The sequence below is a fragment of the Magallana gigas genome, chromosome 6 (genome assembly GCF_963853765.1).
Source record: "Magallana gigas chromosome 6, xbMagGiga1.1, whole genome shotgun sequence".
Classification (NCBI taxonomy): Eukaryota; Metazoa; Mollusca; class Bivalvia; order Ostreida; family Ostreidae; genus Magallana; species Magallana gigas.
In genome coordinates, this window is record NC_088858.1 from 36,807,391 (window position 1) to 36,821,406 (window position 14,016).

The 14,016-nt window shown below is 31.1% G+C and overlaps 1 long non-coding RNA gene across 1 annotated transcript; it reads left to right on the forward strand.

Moving 5' to 3' along the window:
- The first annotated feature begins 2,388 nt into the window (after positions 1–2,388).
- On the forward strand, positions 2,389–13,393 carry LOC117689164 (uncharacterized). Its single transcript, XR_010715017.1, has 4 exons — positions 2,389–2,603; positions 3,056–3,134; positions 11,564–11,759; positions 12,796–13,393. It is a non-coding gene; the product is annotated as an uncharacterized lncRNA (long non-coding RNA).
- Positions 13,394–14,016: the final 623 nt, after the last annotated feature.

Below are 14,016 nucleotides of genomic sequence, written 5' to 3' on the forward strand. Positions count from 1 at the left end.
GGCGTGTCATGTCATGCACACCGCTTTCCTCTTTTCCGACGTTACACTAAAAGAAAACTTTCCAAGTATTATTTCGCGATTTTCTCGAGCACAAGATAACATGATCTGAAGTTCTTCATCAGACCAATGTGGTTTTCTCTTCGATGTTTTTTTCTGACGTTCTGCCATGATGTTTAATTGGTATTGAAAAGATGCAGACGACAATTTTTTGACACGACCGAAATTAATGTCTTGAAATTTATAACTTAAGAGAATCCTCAAAATATGTAATTTACATGAAAATGTTAAGCAAATTGGAATAGACACGAGAACATACAAACTTTTGATTCACGTTGTAGTACTTAAATAATGTGAACAAACTCTCTCTCTTTTTTACATAACTACTGAGTTATTTTTTCTCTCTCACTTTCTCAGAATTGTCTTCTGTATCCTCGAGCTCTCTCTTTCTCTCTCCCTCTCTTCTTTTAAGAATTTAATTGTTTTTTTCTCTCTTTTATAAATACAATGTAACCACATGTGCTAATTTATACTGATTATTACATAGCTATACAGCTGTATATTTGTTAAAGTATACTGATGACTGCATTAAATCGTTAAAATATATATATTTATTGTATGGGCAGATCGAGAAGAATAAAGCACTTTAAATGTTACTATTATAATATTGTTTATTCAGTATTTTGATCCTTGTACATGCTCACATTGGCGGACTAAGTGTGACCTACATCTCAAGATTTACGTCTTCATTTACGCAGCTTTATAAAATGCATTTTAAGCCAGCGTAAATTTTGGGCCTAAATGATTTAGTCGGACTAAGTTACGCCAAAACTTAGACCTCTTTATGAAACGAGCACCAGATGACGTTACTTATTCTTTTGACTTACTATTTACAGGTACTGTATTCTGTTGGTCCAAAACACAATTACCATTACCGCCATAGAATGTATAATGGTTAAAAACAAATAAGCAATTTTTTTTTTACTTATTATTTGCACCTTTGAGCATTTCTACAATGTGTATCGACTTTTTACCGAGTTATATCCATACTCTTTGTACCTCTCGTTGCGCCGTGACATTCGGCGTTTTTAGTCATTTTTAAAATTTTTAAAGAGGTCTATCTGTCTTTAGTATCAGATTTCTGTCCAACAAATTTATATATCCCTTTAATATTTGATACATAGAATATCATGACAATACTTAATTTGAGTAAATTTCAATAGTACTTGGTTTTAAGCCTAATTCATAGAGATATAATTATTTTTGACATTATATAGTTTATTGTTATCATAACACAAATTTTGACCGTGCGCAGTGACCTCATTTTACAAACAAGTACATGCTCAACTTTTATTTTCAATGTTTAGTTTTAATTCAAGGTTTACTTTTTAAAATAAACTAGAGGTACTGTGAGCAAGCTCACAATTGATACCCCCCGCTAAGAAAAAATTCATAATGCATATATTTTTACAATTGTAGAAAATATTGGATGAATCTATTTCACCGTCTATTTTCTTTAAATAACTACTGCTCTATTTTTTTAAAACTGTTGGTCATAAGCAATATTTGTGTGAAGTAAGAACATTCAATGCTTCTCCATAAGAAAGATAATGACCGGACATAAATTTTGCACTTTTTCTGCCAGTGACCTTGACCTTGCCCAAATGACCTTGGGTCAAGGTCATGACACACCCTTTGCTCCTAAGCAATATTTGTGTGAAGTTAGAACATTCAATGCTTCTCCATAAGAAAGATAAGAACATTCAATGCTTCTCCATAAGAAAGATAATGACCGGACACAAATTTTGCACTATTTTTCTCAACGGCCTTGACCTTGGATCAAGGTCATGACACACCCTTAGGTCATAAGCAATCTTTGTGTGAAGTAAGAACTTCCAATGTTTCTCCATTAGAAAGATATGGACTGGACACGAATTTTTGTATGTTTTCTGCCAGTGACCTTGACCTTGCCCGAATGACCTTGGGTCAAGATCATGACACACCCTTAGGTCATAAGCAATCTTTGTATGAAGTAAGAACTTCCAATGTTTCTCCATAAGGAAGATATGGACCGGACACGAATTTTGTATTTTTCTGCCCTTGACCTTGCCCGAATGACCTTGGGTCAAGGTCATGACACACCCTTAGGTCATAAGCAATCTTTGTGTGAAGTAAGAACTTCCAATGTTTTTCCATAAGAAAGATATGGACCGGACACGATTGCACAGACAGACAGACGGACAGACGGACGTTTGTACGAGGGGGATATTGTGAGACTTTTTTGACCTTCTAGGACTATAAAAAAAGTCCCACAAAAATTTTCGAAATTTGTCCATTTCTGAAGTCCCACATTGATAATTTTCCTTTTTTTATGAAGTCAACCAAGATTATGGACTTATTTGGTTGGAGAAATCTGTGTATGTGATGGACATCTCCATAAAATTTCTTCTAGCCTCATTTTGGATTTCAATTTTGGAACCTCTCAGGTTTTTACCATATGACATAATGTAGCCTCACTCATTCGCTGTTCGGAACAACTCGAGAATTTTCCACTTTGCTATGAAATTGGCTTCTATTGCTGATAAACTGTGCTGTTAAAAGTTAAGGTAAGTTTCTGTCTTCTATTGATTTTATTTGGTATAGTGACCAAGCATTTAGAATAATTTATGTAAATTCTTGTGATATATAAGTGATGATCATGAAGGAAAATGATGAAAACAGTCAGTATGTTCATAATATAATGTGTCATTACTTGCTTAGTGAGAAAGAATTAAAATAATTTAACACCCTTTAAAAATTTTATTGGATAGAGTTCTTAATTGTTATGTAATAGGTATCATTATGAAATTTACATGCACTAATCTAATTTTAAATATTTACAGTTGGTAATTTTTGGAATAAATTGAATTTCCTATTAAAGCACAAACTTTGTGCCCCGACTACACAAACATCCTAATTAGAATTGAAGGACCCAGCATCTCTGAATGCCATTTTTGGCTCACAACAATACAATAAGCAATATAATTTTAACATTCTTTTTTTGTTTTTTTGTTTATAGCTGTCATGGCAAATTAAGTTTAATTAGCGTAAGCGGACATACTGCAATTGTCTCTGGTGGAAATAACTTTCTTATTAAGGTAAATACCATTCATACATGAGTAAGTTGTTTCTAATGAGTTTAACTCTGTTGTCTTGCTTTTATAATTAACCCTATAACAGATTTCTCTGATGATGGAAATTGTTATACCTATGACATTTTTATGATTGTATAATTTGGCATGTGGAAAAAAAATGTCAAAATCGAATCACTTTGTAATCAGTTAAATTAACTTTAATTTCTTCCATAATGATTGAGTAAGTGAATAAAGAAATTAATGAAAGGTTCTCATTAAAAACCTCATGTTAAAGCCCATAATGCAAATAAATGGAGGTCTGATTTGTGGGATCCTTAAAGTAACATTGACTTACTTCTAAAGGAAAATTCGTTAAATTATTTTAAATAAGTAACAAGTGTTTTTCACCTGTTGTTTTTTAAAAGCAGTCTGTTTTTTTTTTTAGAGAACTTTACTTTGAGGTCTTAAATTAAATACATTTTACACCAAGAAAAATATTTTGGAAAATATTGAACACATTTATTAGGGGAAATTGACTATATTTGGCTGTGATTTTGGGCCATAAAACATGTCAGATGTATAAAATTATGTATTACTTGTAAAAACTTCATTCTGTCTTTGAACTTTTGGACTAAACCCCTTTAATTTCTATAAGAAATGCACAACTTTTATAAGTGTGCAAGTTTATCATGATTGTTGTGATGCATAAAATCAATGACACTGACAGAGACTAAGATATTGGAATATAGTACCTGGTATATGCAATTATTAATTTTTAATATTTACATTTTTCAGTGTCTTTGCCTGTGATAACACTAGATATCGATTTTGTACTAGTTATACAGTCCAATAAATTTAAATGATGAATAATTTGGGCGCAAACAGGGTTTGCTTATTTATATTTAAATATTTAATCATAATTGCTGAAAATGATATAAATGTAAGTTATAAGGAATCATTCTTTGAATATTATGAGGTGATAATTTCGGTCTGGATGTGATGAAATAATCCTGAAACCTTTCAGACTTGATTGGATTTGATCACACCTAACTGTCAGTGAAATTATCACCTCATAATACTCAAAGAATGATTCCTTATTTCAAATATAAGAAACCTAATAACTATAGATTTGAAAATAATGTTGTAAAACAGTGGCAGCAGAGCAACCATACGTAGTTAATATCTAAGAAGGAAGAAGTGAAGTTATGTCTCACAATACATTTGAAAAATTATCAAAATATATTTCAAATTATAGTAAAAATTGAGTAAAAAAATATTGTAATATTACTGTGATATTTTGTGGAAAATCGTTATTTATCCTGCAACTACCCCTTGCATTGACCAAATAAAGGTAACCTAATAAACCAAAGTTATATTCAGTCAATGCCCCAGTATAGCCTCGTGCATTAAGCCAAAGTTTAAGGGTATTGTGACATCATCTTTCTTGCTTCGTTTACACCATGGCGTCATGGTTTTGACTGCAGATATGCAGTGGAATTTGTCGAGTTCTGTTACATTTTCTTACCCTCTCCCAAATATAGTTTTAGACAATACCATCACCAATTTCTACACTAGACATATGCCAGTGATAGTGATGATTGAAAGAATATTACACAAATTATATTCTTTCCATGATTTTTTTTTACGAAGAGTAAATTTAAAGAAAAATTCTCTGAGGGTATTTTCATGTAAAACCTTTTAGAAGAAAGAAACCTCTTGACAATTATTGACTCTTTTTATTTTTCTATTTAACAATTTCATCCCCACCAGTTATTTTAAACTTTGTTTTTACCAAGAGTTAGTGATACTTTCAAATCATTTTCGTCTTAGATAGTCTATATAGAGCAGGTTTCCGTAAGAAAAAGAGGGAATAATACTTTGTAGATGTAAATATAAAACTATAACAGACTGCGCATCTATTTATGTAGAGTAAAGTTTTGTAGGACTGTGTGATTTAATAGACTCTAGACTTGTGCGACTATATTCTGGTTTTGTGGGACTTTTTGTTTACTGGTAAATAGAATTTAGACTTGTGGGACTATGGTCAGGTTTTGTGGGACTATGTGATATAAAATCAAGACTTGCGGGACTTTGGTCAAGTCTTGTGGGACTTTGTGTTTAAATAGAATCTAGTCTTCTGGGACATTGGTCAGGTTTTGTGGGACTATGTGATGTAATCTGGACTTGTCAGGTTTTGTGGGACTTTGTGTTTAAATAGAATCAAGTTTTGTGTGACTATGGTCAGGTTTTATGGGACTACATGATGAAATCTAGACTTGTTAGGTTTTGTGGGACTATGGGATTTAATAGAGACTAAACTTGTGGAACCAAGTGTATATACTCATGTGACTTCAAGATGGAGGAAATTCCCATTGGATTTATTTTGTTTTATTCTCCTTATGACTACTCACAGGCATGCACCTTCTGCTCGGATTTTAACTTACATGTTTTGGAAATCTTTATACATGGATTTTGTTGTTTAACTTTTTTTTCATTCCCTGAATCCCATGCGTGTCGGGCTTTTTGCATTATCTCAAATTTTCATGTGGAGAAATTTACTTTTCTTTGAAGGACTTTAAGTAAGTAAAACCTTTGTTGTCTGTCCATGTTATTGTTTTTACATAGATACATACCAGAGAAATAGTTAAATGCATTTAAAAGATTGGAGAAGCAACTGTAGATTACTGTTGCTGAAAGTCCAAGCTAGCTTATTTTTTTCAACATATCTTCATTTCATAGATATTTTAATTTGATATATGGGTAGATTAATTATTTGAAAGTTACTTTATACTTGTGGGGCTATGCCCAAGATTTTGATGAAAATGAAAATGTCTCGGTGAACTTGCAGGACTATGATCAATGTTTTGTGGGACTATTGACTATGATCAATGTTTTGTGGGACTATTAGTCTTAGATGCCTCTCTTAATTGACTTGTGGAACTTTGACCATTGGTTTTTAAACAATGAGATGTTAAATTCCAAAATTGAAGTGATGAACATCTAACAGGAAATTAACATTATAGAAATAACTGTAGGAATATAAGATGAAGAAGAGGGAGATATTTTTTTGGGGTGTTCATGTAATTTTGAGTCTGCTGCTGAAAGGGCTGGCTTATTTTTTTAATACCTTTTCAGTTTATGGACATATCAGTTTAAATCTCTTTTTAGGAGTTTCTTTCATATTTGATTTAATATTTTGTTTTGTTGCTGCTATGTATTTTTACTGTTGGCCATAGAGAGTTATGGTGAGTGAATATTCTAAGTACAATATCATAGGAAATTGTTTGTATCACTCTTCTTAAACAAACTTTGCATTGTTTGAAGTAGCTTTAGGGATCGTAGAACTAACAACTCGATCAAATTAAATCAACTATCCTTTTTTGTCGTAAAGCAATGATTAAATCTTTTTATTACACAAAAAACAAAATTATATTTACAGTTGAATGATAAAATATGTTGTTTATCTTATTAAGGAATCAAAATTTACAAATGAATTTGACTGCAAAACATTACATCCTTCATATATTTTCTAAAGATACATTGACAAATTCTATTCTTAAGGGTACTCTGTACTTGTGAAACTATGGCTTAGTTTTGAGTTATTACTAAAGGATAAACTGGACGTGTATATATATATATATATATATATATATATATATATATATATATATATATATATATATATATATATCTATAGCTTATCTTAAGGATGACAGACCCATTCACTTCTACAGTTATTAGTGATTTTCATGAAAATTCTATATGAGTTAGAGTTACTAAATTTATATTAAAATCAATAAAAAATAACATAAAAATTGAATTAGATTTTTAGTAGGGATCATTTCAAAAAATGTTTGTATTACATTAGAATCTCTTTCAATTGAACATAATGGGGAAAAGGATTCTTGTGAGGGAAAAATTAATTTTTAAAAAATTCTGCAATTAATTATCTATCCAAATGAAAATATGACACTTGATGATGATTTTGAATTAATACCATTTTAAAAATGACCATGTCATTGACCTCGTTTTTACGGGGGCACATGCCGAAGTGTGGTGTGTCATTATTTTTCTTCAATTTTTTATGAGAAGTACTGCGCAAACATTAAAGAAAAGTTTATGTACATAATTTTGAGGTTGATTTACATAAAAAAAACAAGATATCTGTGAGCCAATGCTCACTAGTGATACCCCCGCTCTGATGTGAATATGCAAAATAAGCAAAGTCGACATTTAACAGAAAGCTGGCATCCGATTGGTACAGAAATATATCCCACAATATAGCATGCCTAAACAAATAGTGTGTTAAAATTTCAAGCATCTGTGATAAACAGTTGCTGAGAAATCTTCGAGGAAAATTTGTTTGAAAATTTTGGCTAAAATAAACAAAGTACTCATTTAACAGGAAGTTGATGTCCGATTGGTACAAAAATATATCCCACGATATGGCATGCCTTAACAAACACTGTGTAAAAATTTCAAGCATCTGCGATAAATAGCTGCTGAGAAATCTTTGACGGAAATTTGTTTGAAAATTTTGGCTAAAAATAAACAAAGTCGTCATTTAACAGGAAGTTGACGCCGATTGGTACAAAAATATATCCCACGATATGGCATGCCTATACAAATATTGTGTATAAATTTCAAGCATCTGCAATAAATATTTGCTGAGAAATCTTTGACGAAAATTTGTTTGAAAATTTTGGTTAAAAAATAAGCAAAGTCGTCATTTAACAGGAAGTTGACGTCTGATTGGTACAAAAATATATCCCACCATATGGCATGCCTATACAATTACTGTGTAAAAATTTCAAGCATTTGCGATAAACAGTTGCTGAGAAATCTTTGACGAAAATTTGTTTGAAAATTTTGGTTAAAAAATAAGCAAAGTCGTCATTTAACAGGAAGTTGACGTCTGATTGGTACAAAAATATATCCCACCATATGGCATGCCTATACAAATACTGTGTAAAAATTTCAAGCATCTGCGATAAACAGTTGCTGAGAATTCTTTGACGAAAATTTGTTTGAAAATTTTGGTTAAAAAATAAGCAAAGTCGTCATTTAACAGGAAGTTGGCGTCCGATTGGTACAAAAATATATCCCACGATATGGCATGCCTTAACAAACACTGTGTTAAAATTTCAAGCATCTGCGATAAATAGTTGCTGAGATAAATGCGACGGAAATTTTTGTTACGGACGGACAGACAGACGGACGGACAGACAGACAGACAGACGGACGGACGGACAGACAGACACACAAGGGTAAAACAGTATACCCCCTCTCCTTCGGAGCGGGGGTATAACAAATATCAGAGTGTGCTAAACGTTTGTGTATGATAAAATACTTCAGAACTTAAGCACAGGGGCAGTTTTACTATATTTTCAATACGAGTATTGAAGTGAATAGAAATGTATATGATTAATGTTCCCCGGCTCAAACTCTGTTAAAAAAACCTTTGTAGGTGTTTATAATTAACTTGAGCTAATATAAAACTCCCTACAGTTTTTGACATCCCCTAAACAAATAATGTTGAAAAGTGTATTTTAGCATATTGTAAGGTCAGCCACAACTTGCACTATATAAAGTGTGTATTGATGAAGTTGAACAGCTATATCTTGCATCATAAGCGATTTTCCATTGAGTTTTAGTGATTGTGACGTAATATTGAGAAATCGATGTTCATAACAATCAATCTTTTAAGGTGCGCGATATTTTGCAAATGGAATATTAAATTGGGTCCGTCGTCCTTAAATATATATGTATTCCTGAGGTTATGTATCCAAAAAAAAATGATGGCCTCTCAACTTGAGGGACTTTGCTAAGTTTTGCAGGAGAGTTGCCTCTACTGGTTTGCAGGACTTGGTCAAGTCTTGTGGGACTACAGAAAGATAAGAATCTATTTAAACTTGTTAGGATATGGCCTAAGTCTTGTGGGACTACAGAGAGGTGTTAATGTTATGTTTAGTGGGAAATCCTACTTTGTAATTAATCACAAGATTAATTAATTCTAGAGACTCTTACCACTGTGCCACATAGGCAACCACTTTCAACAATAATATGACTGCTATGTGACTATATTGATGTCCAACAATATATTGATAACTGTTATGCAATTTTAATTCAATGTAAGGGAATTAAAAGAAAAGGATTACGGGTAATTTGAAAAGTTGGGAGCAAAAAACAACTGGTAAAAAATAGAAATTTCAAGCAAAAATTTTTCGGAAACATTCATGTCCATTTTGGACTTTTTGAAAATTTTGGTCATGTGACTTACATGTAACAGTACTTTTGGACTCTGAACTTAGAAAATTCCAGAGCAGTGTTTTTTTTTAACACAGTTTGTTGTAGGGATTTTACTAATATGGAAAATGGAATGAAATTGCAAGTTAAGCTTAGAAGTCATCATGATTACATACTTGTGTTATCATATGTACTTTATAATAACTGCAATTGTGTGCTTACTGTGAAAGATGAGCCTGATCAGCAAACTTTTAAAATGGTGTGGAGCTGTGTCTTGGAATTTGAATCTTATTTTGAATTCAGGGATGTAACTCATTATTGTAATCTGATGGGAATATCCTTTTTAATGTGCAATTAAGTGATTTCAAGGTATGTGTCTATAAACAGAATTAGACATGTATTTTATTTGCCTAATTAATTCTATAAGATTTAGTATAAGCAATAATTTTTGTGATATATGTGTACTTTGTTCTTCTGAGACTTTTGCTTCTGTATCTTGGACATAACAAAGGTTAAGATAGGAAGTTATAGTAGACATGTGACAGGAAATGGATTTGTGATAGAATCTAAAATGGCTGATTTGCTAGCAGCTCTCCTTGGTGTTATGACTGTCTCTGCTGTTTTTTTGCTATTTATATCCATTACTCTCTTTTATTTTTGTATTCGGTGGACAAGGATGGCAACTCCAGGGAATTAAGCAATCTTTATTTCATCAAGGTATGCCAATGGTTAAAATTACAGCTCTTGACAACCTTAAACTATAGTGTTAAATTACCATGGGACTTTGTGAATATTTTTTAATCAACCATTTTCAAAAATGAATGGATGGCAGATATTTCATAGATTTAGCATTTTTTCTTAACCAATTGAAATAAAAAACATCCAGCTTCCTAATGTATATGACTTATTTAATTTAATACTGTATAGTATTATGGGACTTTGGCTATCTTTTGTGAAACTTAATTTAGAAATATACAAATCCTTTCTAGGCTTATGGGACTATAAGCATGTTAAGTAAGACTTTAAATTGGATATATATAAGTCATATCTAAATTTGTGGGACTATTTACAAGTTTTATCTGATTATTTGTATTTTTAACAGCTAGCATTTGACGTGTACATAAATTGTATTTTTATGGGAATTGGCCTTAAAGTTATTCCAGTGGGATCTATTCTTTGTAATGGATTATAATATATAACCATTTTAAGAGTTTTATCAAGACTATTTGACAATTTTTAAAGGTTATAATAAGAAGGGATAGAAGACATGTGACAGGAAGTGAATTTGTGATAGGAAATTTAAGAATCCAAAATGGCTGAGGAGGATTGGCAGCCCTCCTTGGTGTTATGACTGTCTCTACTGTTTTTTACATTTTTATTTTCACTGTCCTTTTCTATATTTGTGTTTGGTGGACAAGACTGCCATCTCTAGGGATTTAAGCAATTTTGAATTTATCAAGGTATGCCAACGGCTCTTATAGATAACCTTACAATGTTAAATTTCCATGTACTTGTGGGACTTCAAAATCTTTGTAAATTAAGCTTTAAAAAAAATGGATGACAGAAGTTTCAAAGAGATAACATATTTTTATGACCAATTAAAAAATTTGCAAAATGTGATATATTTCAAATCAATGTGATTTTGTTTGAGAGTAGTTTGATTTTACCATTAAGATCAGTTCAAATTTAGGATTTTCCATTTTTTTCGTTAGCTTTACTATTTTGTTTCAATTTCTTGTTGAAATATGATTGTATAGCAATTGTTTAATGTGAGTGACAGTTGATTTGCAGTTTTTATACACATCTGATGAATTAATCTAAGATGGTAATGAATCATTCCTGCCTTAGGCTACCTGGTTCTTACAAATAGCTGTAAATAGCTAATGTCATATTCTGTCAGTGAGTGCAAATAATTCAAATAAATAGGTTAAAAATATATTTTTAATACATTAGTCTTCTTAAAATAACATAACAATTTATTGTATCTGAAACAATTTTAAAAAAGGTAAATTATCATTTAGGGGGCCAATTGTGGCTCGTACCATATATAGTTCTTTATGGCTAAATACAAGATTTTTGGGTATCTTAGTACATGTACTTGTTTATCTTCCAAAAAAGTGTTATACTATTTTTTTGTACAAAAGTTTTGAATCAGATGATACAAAAATTAATTTAATAGATAACTTATTTTGTTATCTTTATTGCAGATGATGAACTTGTCAGATTCACAGCTGCAGTGGGCATGTGACCATTTAGGTCACACAAAAGCAGTTCATTTAAACCACTATCGACAACTCAGCGGTTACCTTGAACGAGTTCAGATTGCAAAGCTCATGATTGTTCATGACATGAATCTTACAGGTGAATTAAAGGGGAAAACCCTTGCAGACAAAGAATTGAATGGTAAGGTCCAGTCACCTAGTACATATTTACCGATTAGTGTTTAATGCCAAAAAATGAAGATAACATATAGTGTTTAATCTCAACAAAATCTGTGAACAGGGCATAAAAACACAGACTCCTGGAATTTTGAGAGATCGGATTTGGTTTCTAGGAAGGTTAGGTACCCTCTTTTTACTGGTCTCACTGTCCATGGGCCTTGTGTACTAATCAGATTGATGGAACAAATTCAGTCTAACAATTGGTATCAAGCTTATTAGCCAACAGACAAACCTCTAAATTGATTATAAGGTCATTATAACAACCTTAAACTTTATGAAATGCTAACTTTTAATGTGGTATTGAAATCTGTGTAGCAACAAAATATTTGTTTGTAGCTTTCTTTGGTTAAAAACTGATTGTTTTGGGAGCATGAAATAAGTTGGGAGATGTGACATGCCAATGATAATGGAATATTAATTCATGTACCCGGTACATAAATATAAGAAAAATTGACATAAAAGTTAAAATCATCTTGTTTAGTGGTTAGTTTGCATAATCTCTAAAAGAATATAACTTTATATGTATCTTTCACGTATCTTGATACATGTGCAAAATAAGTATTTTGAAGAAGTAATGAAATAATGTTATATAAATAATAATTGCATACTCTCTAGCTTCTTTAACCCTTTTATGAACTTGCCATACTGGTTGCAGTCCATTCAAATCACTATAAATGCAACATTTCTTGCTATTAATGCAGTTCAATTCTTACACTCACTCAGATCAAGTGTCTCAAACAACAGGCCCATATATAAATATAAATGTATGTTAAAATTTGTGCGATAGAACAAATTCTTTAACATTGCTGATCATGAGCATCAAAATTTTTAATTCTTTCATTAAAAAAAATCCCTTTAAGTTGTGACATACATCTATATCAGAAAGGGATTTTGCAAAGTCTTAACATTGAGTCTATCAAAATTAACTGCAATGAAATTTTACTCTAAAATTCTAGGAATTAGAAATTCAATTTGACATCTATGAATTCATATTGTAGAGGCCGTGTTAAAGAAAACTTCGGGGGATAATTGGAGGTGCAGGCGAAGCAGTGGAGCCCCTGAATTTTAAGTTCAACTTCGATGATAATGTCGAAAATCTGGATTCAATCGACATTTATGATTATGATCAGGATGATGTTGATAGTGTTGAAAAAAATGATCGCAAGCCGAAGATCAGTAGAAAATGGTGGACTGAAGAGGTGATTGAAGAAATTCAACAGTATTTTGCCAAATTTCTAAAGACAAAAACATGCCCCAGCAAGACATACACACTAAAAGCCATTGAGAAAAGTAAAACAAAAGGGGGGGCACTCGCCAAAAGATTTTGGCATACTATTGTCAAAAAAATTTCTAACATGAACAAAAAGTAACTGAGTGAAGTTTTCCAGAGATACTGCAGTGAAAACAGGAAGTGGAAGATACTTTTGACTATGCATAATATTGTGAACCAAGTCATTGTTTTACAAGATTTAAAATTCTTTTTACCTGAATGTAGACCAAAGGATTTAGTGAATGCAAGAAATTGTAAACTTCAAAATTTTGTACTGTGAAAATATATTGTATTTAAGTTACTACCGGTCCAAATATAATATCATGATTCCCATTTCTATTGTATTGAATCATATAATATTTTATCATAGAATATGATATTGTAAAATATTATATGGTTCAATATGATATTTAATCAATTATTTTTCGTATCAAATCATATGGTATTTTATATTGTATTATATATTTTGTATTTTTGTATCATATCAAATTGTTTTATCATATGATATTAAATCATATTGTAATCATATAATCTTGTTTGATGTGAAATTGTATTATATAATATTGTATCTTATGATAATGTTATATGATACAGTCTTGCATTATATGATACATTATCATTTTATATTATACAATATCATAAATATTATATAATGCAATATGATTTTGTATCATATATGTCTTATGATAATGTATCATGATTTTGTATCATATGCCATGATAATGTATCATGAAGTTTTGTATTACAGTTCTACAATATCTTATATTTTGATATAAGAGATCATTTAATATGTTCTGTCTCTTATTACAAGATAAGCAAAAGAATTGCTTTAAATAAAATATATTTGATTTTTTATTCATCGTTACTATTTTCTTTGCGATTTACAGTTTCAGAACCCATTTGCAGCTGGGTAAACTGAGACAATGCAGATAAAGTGTCTTGTCTAATG